Source organism: Microcebus murinus, chromosome 10 (genome assembly GCF_040939455.1).
Source record: "Microcebus murinus isolate Inina chromosome 10, M.murinus_Inina_mat1.0, whole genome shotgun sequence".
Taxonomy (NCBI): Eukaryota; Metazoa; Chordata; class Mammalia; order Primates; family Cheirogaleidae; genus Microcebus; species Microcebus murinus.
The window spans coordinates 26,835,435-26,849,496 of NC_134113.1; the positions used below are offsets into that span (position 1 = coordinate 26,835,435).

Genomic DNA, 14,062 nt, shown 5'->3' on the forward strand with positions numbered 1-14,062 from the left:
CGCATTATTCCCACCTACTCTCTATTTTTTTTTTTTTTTTTTGAGACAGGGTCTCACTTTGTTGCCCAGGCTAGAGTGAGTGCCGTGGAGTCAGCCTGGCTCACAGCAACCTCAATCTCCTGGGCTCAAGCGATCCTCCTGCCTCAAGCCTCCCAAGTAGCTGGGACTATAGGCATGTGCCACCATGCCCAGATAATTTTTTTTATATATATTAGTTGGCCAATTAATTTATTTCTATGTATAGTAGAGACGGGGTCTCACTCTTGCTCGGGCTGGTTTCGAACTCCTGACCTCAAGCAATCCTCCTGCCTTGGCCTCCCAGAGTGCTAGGATTACAGGCGTGAGCCACCACGCCCGGCCGCCCACCTACTCTCTTTCCCCATTTTAAAGATGGAGAAACTGAGGCCCACAAAGAATCTAAAGTCACTGTCCCAAGGGCAGAGCAAGTGGCCAATCAGAATTTAAATGAGATCTGAATCTGAATTCTTTTTAGCACATGCCTTTGTCTCTCAGTAGAGGGAATACTGAGAATACTGATTCTCCTAAGTTTTTCCTTAATTCAATGGATTATAGCCATAGGCCCGTGTGTTTTATATGATAAAGGTCTTGAGACAGTATTACTTAAAGGAAAAGAAACCCATTTTTGGAAGAAAGATACGAAATCCAAAGGTAATCTTGTGCTCCTTATCTTGTAAATTGAACGAGTGCATCTCATTGAGAGGTGTTAACTGTGGAGTTCTGGGGCTTATGAAAGAGCCAGGTGGCAGACAATAAGTTTCTTCTACATCATACTCTCAACTTCTCTCCAAGTTTTGTGACGTTATAAATAGTGTTATAGTGAGGATGACATCAACGGAAGAATTCATTCTGCTTTTACTCTGAACTTCCATCAATTATCTCATGTGATCCTCGCACATGCGCACAAAACCGAAGGGCCAGGAAAGACACGCGCTAATTTTAGAGGTGCGGAGAGTCTCAGTGACTTGCTCCGTGTCCCGTAGACAGCAGGTGGTGGTAGCAGGACCGTCCATCGGTGACTTGGGAGGGCAGATCCAGAGCTTTCCTGCCTTCCTCTATTGCCCTGCGGCTCCCCAGAGCAGCTATGCCCTTGGCTTTTGCCTATGATGTAGGACAAATTTTCAAAGCTGGCAGGGAAAGGGTGTAATTCCTCCCTTATCATTTCCTGTGAAGGGTGGGCAGTGCTGGCTACAACGAGGGAACATGGAGTCCCCAGGATTGGAATTTTGCTGCAGCATTTTTAACATTGAACATCTGGAGTTGGTAACTAAGTGAAATCGGTCAGTGGTGTATTGTATCTTGTGCTTATCAAAAGCATATATGATATTACCTATTCAGAACAAATGAGGGCATGGTTACTTTTTCAGAGTCATATTAAATGAATTTTTCTAGTTTCTTTTCAACTCTCTTCTTTTGGCTCAATCATAACACATTCAGTTGGGTTGGCTCTGGAGGAACATCAAGCATTTTACATCATTTTTTACAGAATTTTTAAAAAAAGACTTTAAGGATGAATGTGTCTTTTGACACTTTTCTCAATCTACTTCCTGATATTTGTGCTAGATATTCTATCTTTGCCCTTATTTTTCTAAAACCTTTGGTATGAGTCTCTTAAAATATCCTTAGCCAATTCTTACACATTATTCCAAGTAAAGCCACGTAGAAATTCTCCATTGAAATGTTTAGCCTTGTGATTTCTTTTTCATTAAACCTTTACAAGCTAAAACTACAACAGGTAGCAAACAGCATGATTTTCTGGAGTGTTGTAATTTTTATCTGGATTTTAAATGCAAAAAAGCAAATAAACATTTTCGAAAAGGTAGAACCTTTGTCTGTGCATTCAACTCTCCAAACTGAGACTTAACAAGATCAAAGTCATTGACTTTGGTTTCTGAATTTGGTTTTCATTTGGAAACACCATATATACTACCCGGAAATCAAACTTTATACAATATAATTTCTGCTATTTTAAGTTTTGTGTTCTATAATTCCTTGGAAAACCTCAAACCAAAATCTTTTCCCATGGAGCTTTTCTCTTATAATTTTCTTCCTATAACTGAAACATATAGAAATGTGGCTCAAATGAATTATATTTCTTTTTGAAACAGCCAATGAGTGGAGTCACCCATCTACACACCATCTGCATGGAAATTTCAGATCCTTTCCCCCCTCCTCCGTGTCTCTCACTGCCTGCATCCACTTAGTAACCAAACTTGCAAATTCTAACTCAGAAATTCCTCTCTTTTTCTTCCTCACTGCCAAAGTCTCAGCTCAGGCCTCACCTTCTTCTGCCTGCACTGTTTCCATCAGCTTCCTCTCTGCACTTCATGTCTTTGGTATCATCTCAGTTTAAATTACCCACTATGCTCCACCAGACTATTAATCCTTAGACATAAAACAATGACAGCACAACCGAAACAACCTCACATTTGATGACTTTCTGATTCAAAAGCCTCCATTAATGGAAACCAATTTAAAATCTTCAACTTGTAGACAAGACCTTCTGTATTTAGACTACGATCTTGTCCTCCTTCTCATATCTTATTGCCCACTCACTCCATGGCTTTATGCTCCAACTGCATTGATTTTCCTCCCCAAATATACACTCTCTTAAATAAGTACTTTTGGATGTACTGACTCCTCTTCCCAAACATCCCTACGTCCAAAAAGGAAAAAGAAATCACCCCTCTGTGAAACTCGTCCAACAATGGGGCCAGCCATCCACTCTTTTCTGGTTGCTCAGAGCCCTCTTCTCATAATTCTGGCGTTGAGCATTTGATCTTGTCTTGTTTTGTCTATGTTTACTTGTATGTCCTTCTTTCCCACAAAACTGAACATTAAGAGGGAGGACACATGTTATTCCAGCTTTTCCTGAATGTCAGTGTTTAGCATACCACCTTTGCAATTTCTCCATACGTGACTCCACTGGAAACCATGACATTTCAATGAGTGGCTAAAAATGAATATTGCAAAATGCAGGAAAAGTATTTACATCACACACACTAACCACATTTCCAAACAGTATGGATGCCAAACATCTTTCAGTATTGGGGGGCAAGGGGGGACCCAGCAGACCGAATGATGCAGAGCTGAGATGGAACATGATAGAGACAAGAGAGAGGAAGGGAGAGTGTGAAAGAGACCTCCCATCATGATAGAACCCCTGGGTCCAGTTGTACATGATGTACCACTTCTGCCTTTTCAAGCATAAAGTCCAGTTGTGATAGAAGTTGCAGCATGCTCACCAAAACCCATTTCTTCTTCCTCTGGTGCACACAGCTAAACTGTAGTTCCCAGATTCTTGTAGTTAGGTGTGGTCTTTGAGTTCTCACCAAATGTGGCTGAAGCACATATAACCTATTTCCAGGCCTACCCGGTAAACACAACCCATGAGGAATCTTTGATTTCCTTTCATTGGTTAGGAGGCTAAAGACTTGGAAAAGGGTAGATCCTGCAGCCATCTGGCCAAGAATGTCACCATTGGACAGTGGCATGAACAAAGAAGAAATGTTTATTGTGTTAAGACACTCAGATCTGGAGGTTTAACTGTTTAAGCAACTAGTGATTAATATATTAACTAATCAATCTAGAAATTAACTTTATCACTAAAGGCAATTTAGGTTGTATTGTGGTCACGTGCCACCAGAAGAGTCCTGGCTTACAACATTTGGCCACTTGAGTGCAGTTAATGTGAGGGAGAGTGGCAGTGGGAAAATACTGCACTTAAAATCCGACTACCCAAGTTTCTTGTCATTGCCTTATTAATGTTATAGTTTTCATTAAGTATATTTTGGGTTTACATTTGCAAGCTGATTTACTTTCTTGGGTTTGACTTTTACCATGACTTTTTAGCTAATCTAATCTCTATTTCCATTACTTGATTCCTCCTGCTTCAACAGTGGCACTATGAAATTTATAAGTTATTTGAGCAAACAGTCAGGCCAGTGATTGTATTACATGGTGTTTCTATTTAGTAATTGTTTTCTTTCCAGGTACTTGGAAAGGTCCTAGAAATAATCTTAAGGACCTCTTCTCAGACAAAATCATTTAAAAAGATTATTTTGGAAATTTTCAATTATACACAAAAGTAGAGAGAATAGCATAAAAAATTGCCATGTTGCCATCACCAACCTTCAAACATTATCGCATAACATTTTACCTATTTTATCTCTTCTATTCTTTGTTCCCCTCCTTCTTTTTTTTTTCACTGCTGGAGTATTTTAAAGCAATTTCCAAGCATAAAGTCATCTCATCCCTATATATTTCAGTGTGTATATGTGTGTATATATGTGTATTTATTATATTTATGCATGTATAAATTTTTTATGTCCCTAAAGATAAAGATTTTTTAAAAACATAAGTACAATGTCATTATCACATCTCACAAAAATGGCAACAGTTGCTCAATAACATCTAATACTCATTCTACTGTAAATTTCCTCAGTTGTCTTAAAAATGTTGGTTTGGTTTTGATCAGCATCCAAAAAATATCCACATATTGCATTTGGTTGGAGGGTATTTTGAGTTTTTTTTCTAATTTATAAGTGATCAGCTAGCTTTAGCTGTTAGACCACTAGAAAGCTAAGTGGCTTAAATCAACAACATGTTATTTAGTGCAAAAATCTGTCATTTGGCAATTTGGGCTGGGCTCAGATGTGATTAGGTGCTGGGTCAGCTCAAGTCTGGCTGGTGTGTGGTGGTGGTGGGGGTATGGGGCTCCCTCAGGGATGGGTTATCTTTGCTGTCTGCTGTCTCTCCTCTCCCAAGAGGCTACCCTGGGTTTGCTCACATGGTGCCAGGTTTCCTTCAGCAGCAAGTGGGAAACCCCAAAAGGCCTCTTGGAGCTGGGCTTGAGCTGCACGTGCTGCTTTGTTACATTCCATTGGCCAAAGATGTCACGAGGCCAACTTCACCTTTTGATGGGAGAATTTGCAAAGACTCATTGCAAAGGGCACAGCTATACAAGAGCATTTTAGCAATCTACCATAGTCACCTTCCAAATATGTTTTAACTTCCGTAACCCTTAAAACTTGTCAAAGACTACGTATCTCTTAAAGCTTGTATTTTAAATTTAAACTATTCTTAAATGACTATAAATTGATCACTTGCAAATTTTTAAGAAAACTTATTTATTCAATGCCAGCAGAAAACTTAAAAACTTGCAACTTTTTAAGAAACATTGGATCAGAACCATAAGATAATTTTGTTCTTGTATAAAATTTTTTATCTCAAGTTTTCTTCAAATGGAAAGTTTAATTTCTGAAGACATGGATTTCAATATCTGAGAGAATTTCATAGCATATATAGCTGGAGCATAATAAAAAGTTTTGAATCATTTTAATTTCAGCATAGAAAGTAGTAGATCTTTTGTTTCTCTTTCCAGAAGGTTACCAAATGCATGAAAACCACTGGATGAGCACTCTATTCTCTGCTCCATGGCGATAATTCAGTAGGAGTCAAAGAAAGCTATTTATAGAAGCTATCTATAGACTGAAAGCTTAATTTATGTGGTGGTTTTTGCTAAATACTTTGCAATAAAGGAAAACTATCAACCGTTAAAGATCTTGACAGGTCAGCTTGCTTTGGTAGTAAAAGGAGGTGACGAGAAGGTTGATAAAACAGCTATAAATCTTTACTGAACATACAGCTTTAATTGTCTGGCATTAAACTTACGGGCATTAGTTGTGACAGGCTGGAGCCAGCTTGTACCAGCTTGTGAGAGCCATTGTACTTGTATCTTTCTAATTCCATGTTCAGTAAAGTCACATTGGCAGCTTGATGTTGGCTAGAGGGGGAGTGTTTACACCATGAAAATTGGCAAATGCTACAAATCAGGGCCTCATTTTTTTTGACAGCCAATTGTTAAACATTCACAGCAACCTCTGGCCTTTACCCATGTAAAAAACGATGACAGGTACCATTTCCTAGGAATATGTAAAGGAGGTTTCCTTTGTGATAATGGACAGTCATGGTAGAAGAGAGGAGGGCTTCCCTTGGCGTCTCTTCCATTAGTGTCCCCAGATGTTAGCCTACCTAGGGATGAGCAAAGATTGAGAAAGGGGAAGAAGCAGAGACAGAGAAAGGGGCAGGAAGTGTGCCTGGTCCTTTGCTTATTCTACTGACTCTGACTTTTATCATCCTCAAGCCAGACACGCATGCTCTTTAATTTGTTTCTAAGTGCTTCAACAGCCTCTGCGTCTATTAGCAAGCAAGAAAGAATTGAAGCAACTCTTTCTACATTATGACATTCCGCCACTTGCCGTTCGGTCCTGGTCCCTTAACTGCCGTGGTGTTTCCCATCTACAAATCAGAGATGGGACACTTGATTCTCCCCATTGTGCAAGTAGTTATAGTTAATGCCAGGTTGCCTCTCTGTGTAGAGTAAGAAACGGAATAGAATGAAATTATTCAGAAGTTGATTTTAGAAGAGTCTCCCCGAAGAGGGCTGTCTGTGGAGAAGGAGGAGAAGATTTGGAAGCTATCAGATGAGGCCTTGCTGTTGAAAGTGTAGCTCATGGACCAGCAGCCTCAGTGTCACCTGGGAGCTTGTCAGAGATGCAAAATCTCAGGTCTACACCTACTGCATCAAAATCTGCCTTTTAACAAGAATTCCAGGTGATTTTTATGCACGTTACAGTTTGAGAATGATCTAAGGATGGCTTGTTCGTGGGACCAGAGAAATACCCATATGTTTTTTTGTACAGTGCACATTTTAATCAAATTTATAGCTCCGTTTTGTGTCCCAGCCTTTGTTTTTCCACGTTTAGATTTCCATTTAAGCTTTACACTTAGCAAACAGCTTGGCCTTTCCAGGAACAACATTTACATAATCCTCATACTAGAAAAATCCATATTGATTTGCCTAAAATAGTGACATACCTACATTGGGAGCACAGGGGAAGTGGGTGTTAATTCTCCATCCATAATGGCAGCAATCAATAGGTAGAACATGTAAAAATCAAGAAATAGCAATATCAGCATATTATCTAGGGATATGAAGTTAATTACTGGATTAAAGAATAGCAAAATGATTTAAAGTAGCTGCCTCTGGGAAGTAGGCCTATTTTTTTCCATTCTGTCTGTTTGGACTATATATATTTTTAAAAATATGTACATGTATTATTTTGATATCATTTAAGGATATTATGCAAGCTTGTATTTTATGCATTCTAAGAACAAGGTAGAATATAAACAAGCAGGCAAAAAGAAAAAAAAAAAAAAGACCTAAAAATCTTTCCCAGGAAGGGCAAGTAGACTGTAATGGTGACTACAATAACAAATTCAGTGGTTTATGCAGGGAAAAATATGCACATATAGTAACTAGGAGAAGAGATGAGCTGTTCACACCAGTGAAGACCTCATATTGGCAACCTGATATATAAAGGATGAGAAAAGGAAAAAAATGCAGAAGCCTGCTGGGGATAAGAGTAGAGATAGAGAAATCACATGAGGTTGTGGTAGGATATTAAGGTGAGAAGTATATCAGAAGAACTATTCTCAGACAGCTTCCCCCCAGTGATTTATCTGCCAGAGATGTAAACTCTAACAGGTGGAAATTACGACATTTGGGGAAAAGAAACCACAGAACAGGAGTGGATCTTGAAATTGTTTAAGGCAATAGTTTTCAAACTTCATTTTAGCCTTTAAAGTTTCTTTACTCCCAACTGAGGTCCTACTCTGAACTCTGATGTAATAAAACAGAAGCCAGCAGAGCTGCGGTATTGAAGGAGAGAGTGGAGGGGGGCCTAGAACCTGGTCCCCGGAACCTCCATCTTGTCTTCAAGGTGCTCTGACTTCCAAGGGAGATGAGCAGAAAGGGACTATGCTGCAGCTCACAAACATCCCTATTTTACTAAGGCTTGAGGACACTAGTGCGATTTTCTAATGGTCATTTATAAGGCCAATGGCAAAGCCAAGTCTTGACCTCAATTTTCTTGAGTCATAGTCCAATGTTCTTTCCAATTTACTTTACTGCTACGTTATGTAGTTGGAAGGGTAGTTGGCTCCAATAGACCGTAAACTCTGTGAAGACAGAGATTGGGTTAAACTTCTTCCCTGCCATAGAATACTTGGTGTAGACCCTCAATAAATATTTGTTGACTAAATGAAATACACAGTGCCTTAAGTTGGCTGAAATCCTTGATGTTTTCAGGGAGTGAAATGGAGTTAAAATATGTGAGGAGTACAGTTAATTTATCTTTGAAGATTCTCTTCTCTAGAGAGGTTAGTTCCTTGAAGATAAATGATTTACTATTTTTATCTCCTTAAGCCTTACATGATCCTTTCACTATCCCTTTTCAGTTTGGTACTCCTCAGTCAGAGAGTTTTCATTTGTTTGGGATTAAGATCTTTTTGGTCTTCTTGTCTTTGACTAGCCCAGAACACAGGCCATCTTTTTAGACCAGCTCTTTGATAAGCTTTATTTCTATTGAGACTGACTTTAGCTATGGAAATGGACGAGTTGGATCTATTCTCACAGACTCACAGGTTGAGTTGATGGTATCCCAGCAATGACGTTTTTTGGAAAAATCTTTACTCAGTTTAAATCCTTGGTACCATGGAAGGACATTTTTTCCTTGGATGGGGTGGGGGGTGTGGATGGTTTTGGGATGATTCCATTATTTTACATTTATTGTGCAGGCAAACCTAATGACAATCCATATTTGCAGCAACACCCCAATGCTAGCATCACCACCTCAGCTCCACCTCAGATCATCAGACATTAGATTCTCTTAAGGAGCGCACAACCTAGAACCTTCGCATGTGCCGTTTACAGTTGGGTTCAGGCTCCTCTGAGAATCTAATGCCACTGATCTGACAGGAGGTGGAGCTTACGTGTGATGTGAGCGATGGGGAGCGGCTGTAAATACAGATGAAACTTCTCTAGCTTGTCTGCTACTCACCTCCTGCTGTGCAGCTGGGTTCCTAACTGGCCACTTACTGGTACCAGTCCACCATCTGGGGCTTGGGGATTGCAGCTCTTCAGCTTTTGCTTTTTGCTGCAAAGAGATAGCAGAGGCGGTACCTGGACATAAAGGCTCAGCTGTGATCACTCACTGGAATTGCCTTTTAATGGCTTGCCTTGAGAAGGGGGCTTGTGCACAAGATCTGTGTGTTGGTGTCAGAGTTTCCATTTAGCTCAGGTAAAGATGGCAATGAAAGGCAATCTGTTTGATGACTTCCACCTGTGTTTTTTAAATTTTAGGATATTATTCCACCTGTGTTTTAATAGGTGCTGCACCTTCCCAGGTGTTCTGGGTTATTGGCAATGAGAAAGAACATCAGGAGAAGGGCATGGAGAAGAGAGAAAAAGAGGTGAGCCATCAGCTCTTCAGATATCGGAGTTATATAGGCTGTGGCTCAGCCTGGCTGCCAGCACTTTCTCTAGGGTCCCGAGGTGTTCAAGTTCACTTTGTACTTCTTTGGAAGAATTAGAAAAAGACGTTGGTTGGCTGACCTACCAGTTGCGCCCTGTGGCTGAAAAAACCTGTTTAGGCCAGAGTGAAATGGTTAGTTATTCCTCCATCCTTGTTAGTTGTTCCACTGCCCTGAAGTTACCTTTCCAAAGAAGCAGCTACAAAGATCATTCTATCTTCTGTGCCAAGGGGTGAACTGGAGAAGGTGCTGCCAAGGCTTGGAGTGGCTGGGATGATGGGCTAGTTTGCATGCAGGCAAATTGACCAGAGGGACTTTTAAAAAGTTGGCATCAAGACTTTTCCTTCCCCTCTCCCCCCCTTTTTTTCCTTATGACAATAATGAATGAAGCATGTTAGGCTTGTTTTCAATTATGCAACAAGTCCCCATTCAGTAGAAACCAAGGCAGCAGTCCCAACCGCATTTCAGTGACTGAAAGTGCAGCTCCCCATTCGGCCCACGGTTGAGCAGTTTTAGCATTCAGCATCAGTGCTGCCAGCTCAGGTACCCTGGGAGTGATTAAATGTTTGCATATTCAGGAAACAGCCAAATCTTTTTCACTTGAGTTTAGAGGGCCCAGGGCTTGTCATCTGTTTCTGGGATATGGAGAAATAAAAAATAGAAGAGTTCCAATCTCACTGTGTGTTGCAAGGGAAGCGAATTGTCGTATAGCCAGGTGGGTTGGACCCTTGGATGTCCCAACTCATGGTCTTCTCACAGTAATTGCTTCAAAGAAGCACATGTTCCACTAAAAGCGATCAGGAGCCCATCTGTCTCACGCCTCTGCCTCCTAATCCTCTTCCCTTGAAAACAAAGGCTGGGAATTCTGATTTTTTTTTTTTTTTTTTTTTTTTGAGACAGAGTCTCGCTTTGTTGCCCAGGCTAGAGTGAGTGCCGTGGCGTCAGCCTAGCTCACAGCAACCTCAAACTCCTGGGCTCAAGTGATCCTTCTGCCTTAGCCTCCCGGGTAGCTGGGACTACAGGCATGCGCCACCATGCCCGGCTAATTTTTTTATATATATATCAGTTGGCCAATTAATTTCTTTCTATTTATAGTAGAGACGGGGTCTCGCTCTTGCTCAGGCTGGTTTTGAACTCCTGACCTTGAGCAATCCGCCCGCCTCGGCCTCCCAAGAGCTAGGATTACAGGCGTGAGCCACAGCGCCCGGCCGAATTCTGATTTTTAAACATTTTTTTCCAATTATTTAAAAGTCTACCCTAACTTGTTTATTATTGTCACTTTGTTGTGCCATCAAATATTGTTCATTCTATCTAACTACATTTTTGCATCCATTCACCATCCCCACTTTAAGGAAATTGATCCTTGCCTTTGAAGTGAACATGAATATTATTTGTGTGTGTTTGTGTGTTGTGGGGTGTGGGGTGGAAGTCAGGATACTGTATCATAGTGCCACAATGGTTTATCATTTGCAGTCATCAGTAAAAATTTGTTCAGGGAGCTCCTCTCATCTGCAGCCCAGCCCAGATGGTGAGATGATAGGTGAGCCCAGTAGCTAGGATGTGGAGCCACGCTGCCTGGGTTCGAATTCATTCTCTAGGGTAGCTGGGTGACTTTGAACAAAATACCGAATGCTCTGTGCCTGAGTTTTCTCACCTATAAAATCAAATTAGTAATTGTATTTATTTCAGAGACTTGTTGTAATGCTTAAATGCATTGTGATTGTGGCACACAATAAGTGTGTGATTAACATTAACTATTTACATTGCAAAGGTATATATATTATATCTAATATAAATTGTATAAATATATTTATGCAACATAATTTTATTATATGTAATATAGTTCGTGGAAATCTGTATTTCATAAGTATAATGTAAAGATATATGTATATGAAGTTGAAATGAATATAAATATTTGTTAAATGATACTTTGAATGTCCTGAAAAAAATTTAAAAGAATCTTAGGAGATACCCTTTTGGAAAAAAGGAATGATTTTTTTTCTTTATTATGTTTTTGTTTTAGGTTGTACTAGCTGCACCCATCCTGGGAACCTGATGTTTTGAGGAACTGGAAAGCTGACCACTTCTCTAGGCACCAAGTGCTCATGGGGGCTCTTTAATTTTTTAGTGGAAGGAGTGGAGAGGAATGTTGGAGAGAGATGGGAAGACTGGGGTTGGTATGAGAATGGCGGGGCACCTGTCCCTCTGCTGGGGGAGGGGGCTGGCTTGAGGCCTAGTGGAGAAAGTGCACAGAGTTAGTGCTAGAGGCCAAGGAAGGTGATCATGAGAGACTGTGGACCAAGAAGGGCTGTCCATGATGGCCAAAGCCACAGGTGCATTCTGGGATTGCGACTTCTCTGTCCAGCCGCAGTGCACTGGGGCGCCCTGGTGCTGGAGTGGCCAGGCCTCTAGGGAGCAGCAGCTTCCCAGTATGAAAAACCAGAGGGCAGGGAGTTGTGGCCAAAGAAAATGGGCATGTGAGATACTTTGGGGATCCCAAAAAGTAATTGGGGGAGATTTTTAAGGACAGATCCCATAACAACGATGCTGGGAGATAAGAGCACTGTGGTTTTAGAAATTCATGTTGTTATGTCTAGGCACATTCAGGATGTCACCATAAATCTAGACTTTCATATTTGGGGATAGATAAAAGCAGAACCCACTTATCTTTCTTAATTCTAAATTGGTATCCATTATAAAATATACTTTGATTTAGTAACATCTTATTTTGGAGGACGTTGGGAACTGGAGTGAAGAAACAAAAGCATCAGTTATGAAATATACTCCATATTACACATGTCAAAATGTGATAGAGTTGTATTTTAGCCTTGAGGAAATAAATATATTGTGAAATCCTGGGAAAATAATGTTTTATTGGCATTGCATAGTTAGATACCACAAGAGCTGTTTCTCTCTCCCAACTACTCAAAGGATCTTTAATGGCTGAGATGAGCTTAAAGATTTTGTTGCTTCTTGAAGGACAAAGGAAGGAGTGGAGAATTGGAATGAACAAGTGTAATAATGACAGTAATAATGATTACCTTATAGAGTAACGACTATGTGCAAAACACCATGCCCAATGCTTTGTATATGTTATTTCCACTTCTTTATATAATCAGGAGACATGGGTATTATTAACCCTATTTTACAGATGAGGAAACTAAGGCTCAGGAAGTTTAAATGAGTTGGCAAAATGTCATAAACTACTGGATAATGAAGATAAGATTGGAAATATGTTGTTTGACTCCCCCAAAGTTTACACTTTAAGGAGGTGGGAAAGAGGAAATGTTTAAATGGCAAACCAAAGAGAGGCAAAGTGACAGGGAGGGAAGGGAGGACCTCACTGGGGCTTTAGAAAGGAGAGCACTGTTCTTATCTCAGCTCCGTAATAACAGCGAAAACTTATATGACAGACTCAAGGCTAAGCACTTCGCATGCATGGTCTCATTTAATTCCTACTACAGTCCTGAGAAATTATCACTATTCTCATTCTACAGACAAGGAAACTGAGGCCCAGAGGAGGAATTACTCAGTTGGTAAGTTTATTTTTCAAAAAATTTTTAATTGATATGTATTTGTACATACTTATGGGGTCCATGTGATACTTTGATACATGCATAGAATGTGTCATGATCAAGTCAGGGTGTTTAGACTATTCATCGCCTGGAGTATTTATCATTTCTATGAGCCGGGAGCATTTCAGGTCCTCTCTTCTAGCTATTTTGAAATATACAATACGTTGTTGTTAACCACAGTCACCCTACTCTGCAACCAAACATTAGAACTTATTCCAGTTAGTAAATTCAAACTCTGGTCTGTCTGACCTCAATCCTGTGCTCATAACCAGTAGATTATTTTGTGACGAAAGTGACCTGTGTTTTCCCTGACAAGTTAGAACCTCTCTTCCATATCCTTTCCCAAATCTCCGTTTCTCCTTCTGCCCCTACTCCAGCCCCCCTGTGGTTGACGAGCCTGGCTTTGCCAAGCCACAGCGTCGTTTCTGCGCCCTCGCTGAAGGAACCACAGGGTGGCAGTATAACACCACACGGTTCAGACTCGAGGGCCTGGGCCGCGCGTCTTCCCGACTGCAAGAACCAGGCCAGGCTCCACTCTCAGACAGACAAACCACTGACAGCCGGCGTGGGCTTAGCAGTTCGTCCTGTCACCGGTGCAGAGAGGCGGAATACCGTCCTCGCTAGCTCACTGAGGGGGAAGGACCCAGACATCGCAGCTGGGTGACAATGGTGGTCCCAATGCTACCCGGCTTCAGGGAGCATTGCCAAGACCTTGAAGAAATCAGGGAATGCTATACATTTAAACATATTTCATGTGCTGACCCTCCACTCTCCTCTCTCTATTTAGGTTTTGTGGAATCTGTGTTTTTGAAAAGTACAGAAGTGGTGGAAAGCAAGGAGAATAAAGGGAAAGGAAGAGAGAAACGGTTTGGAGTCAAAGGGCATGGTCCCGGGGACCTCCTCGTCCCCTTTCTGCTTGTGTGGTACTAACCACGACAGCCGGTATACCCAGACTCGTTTCCTTATGCATGAAATGGGGAGGACATTGTCTGCCCTAGCAGGTTGTTGGGAATATTAAATAAGGCAAAGTCAGGAAGGATTTTTAAGTCCTTAATCATGGAAATTCTGCGTTTTCTTCAGATGTTTGCTTCCTT

The 14,062-nt window shown here is 40.9% G+C and overlaps 1 long non-coding RNA gene across 3 annotated transcripts in view; it reads left to right on the forward strand.

Moving 5' to 3' along the window:
• The window catches only part of LOC105877058 (uncharacterized), a 41,639-nt gene that overhangs the window by 8,809 nt on the left and 18,768 nt on the right, over window positions 1–14,062 (forward strand). Inside the window, exons 3-4 of one of the 3 annotated variants that reach the window (XR_012921316.1) lie at window positions 9,251–9,333; window positions 11,417–12,235. The exons of 1 other annotated variant lie outside the window; for it this stretch is intronic. This is a non-coding gene — a long non-coding RNA (uncharacterized LOC105877058). Of the gene's footprint in view, window positions 1–9,250; window positions 9,334–11,416; window positions 12,236–14,062 lie in introns of those variants that run through there. One more of the 3 variants, XR_001156723.2, reaches the window with a different exon arrangement.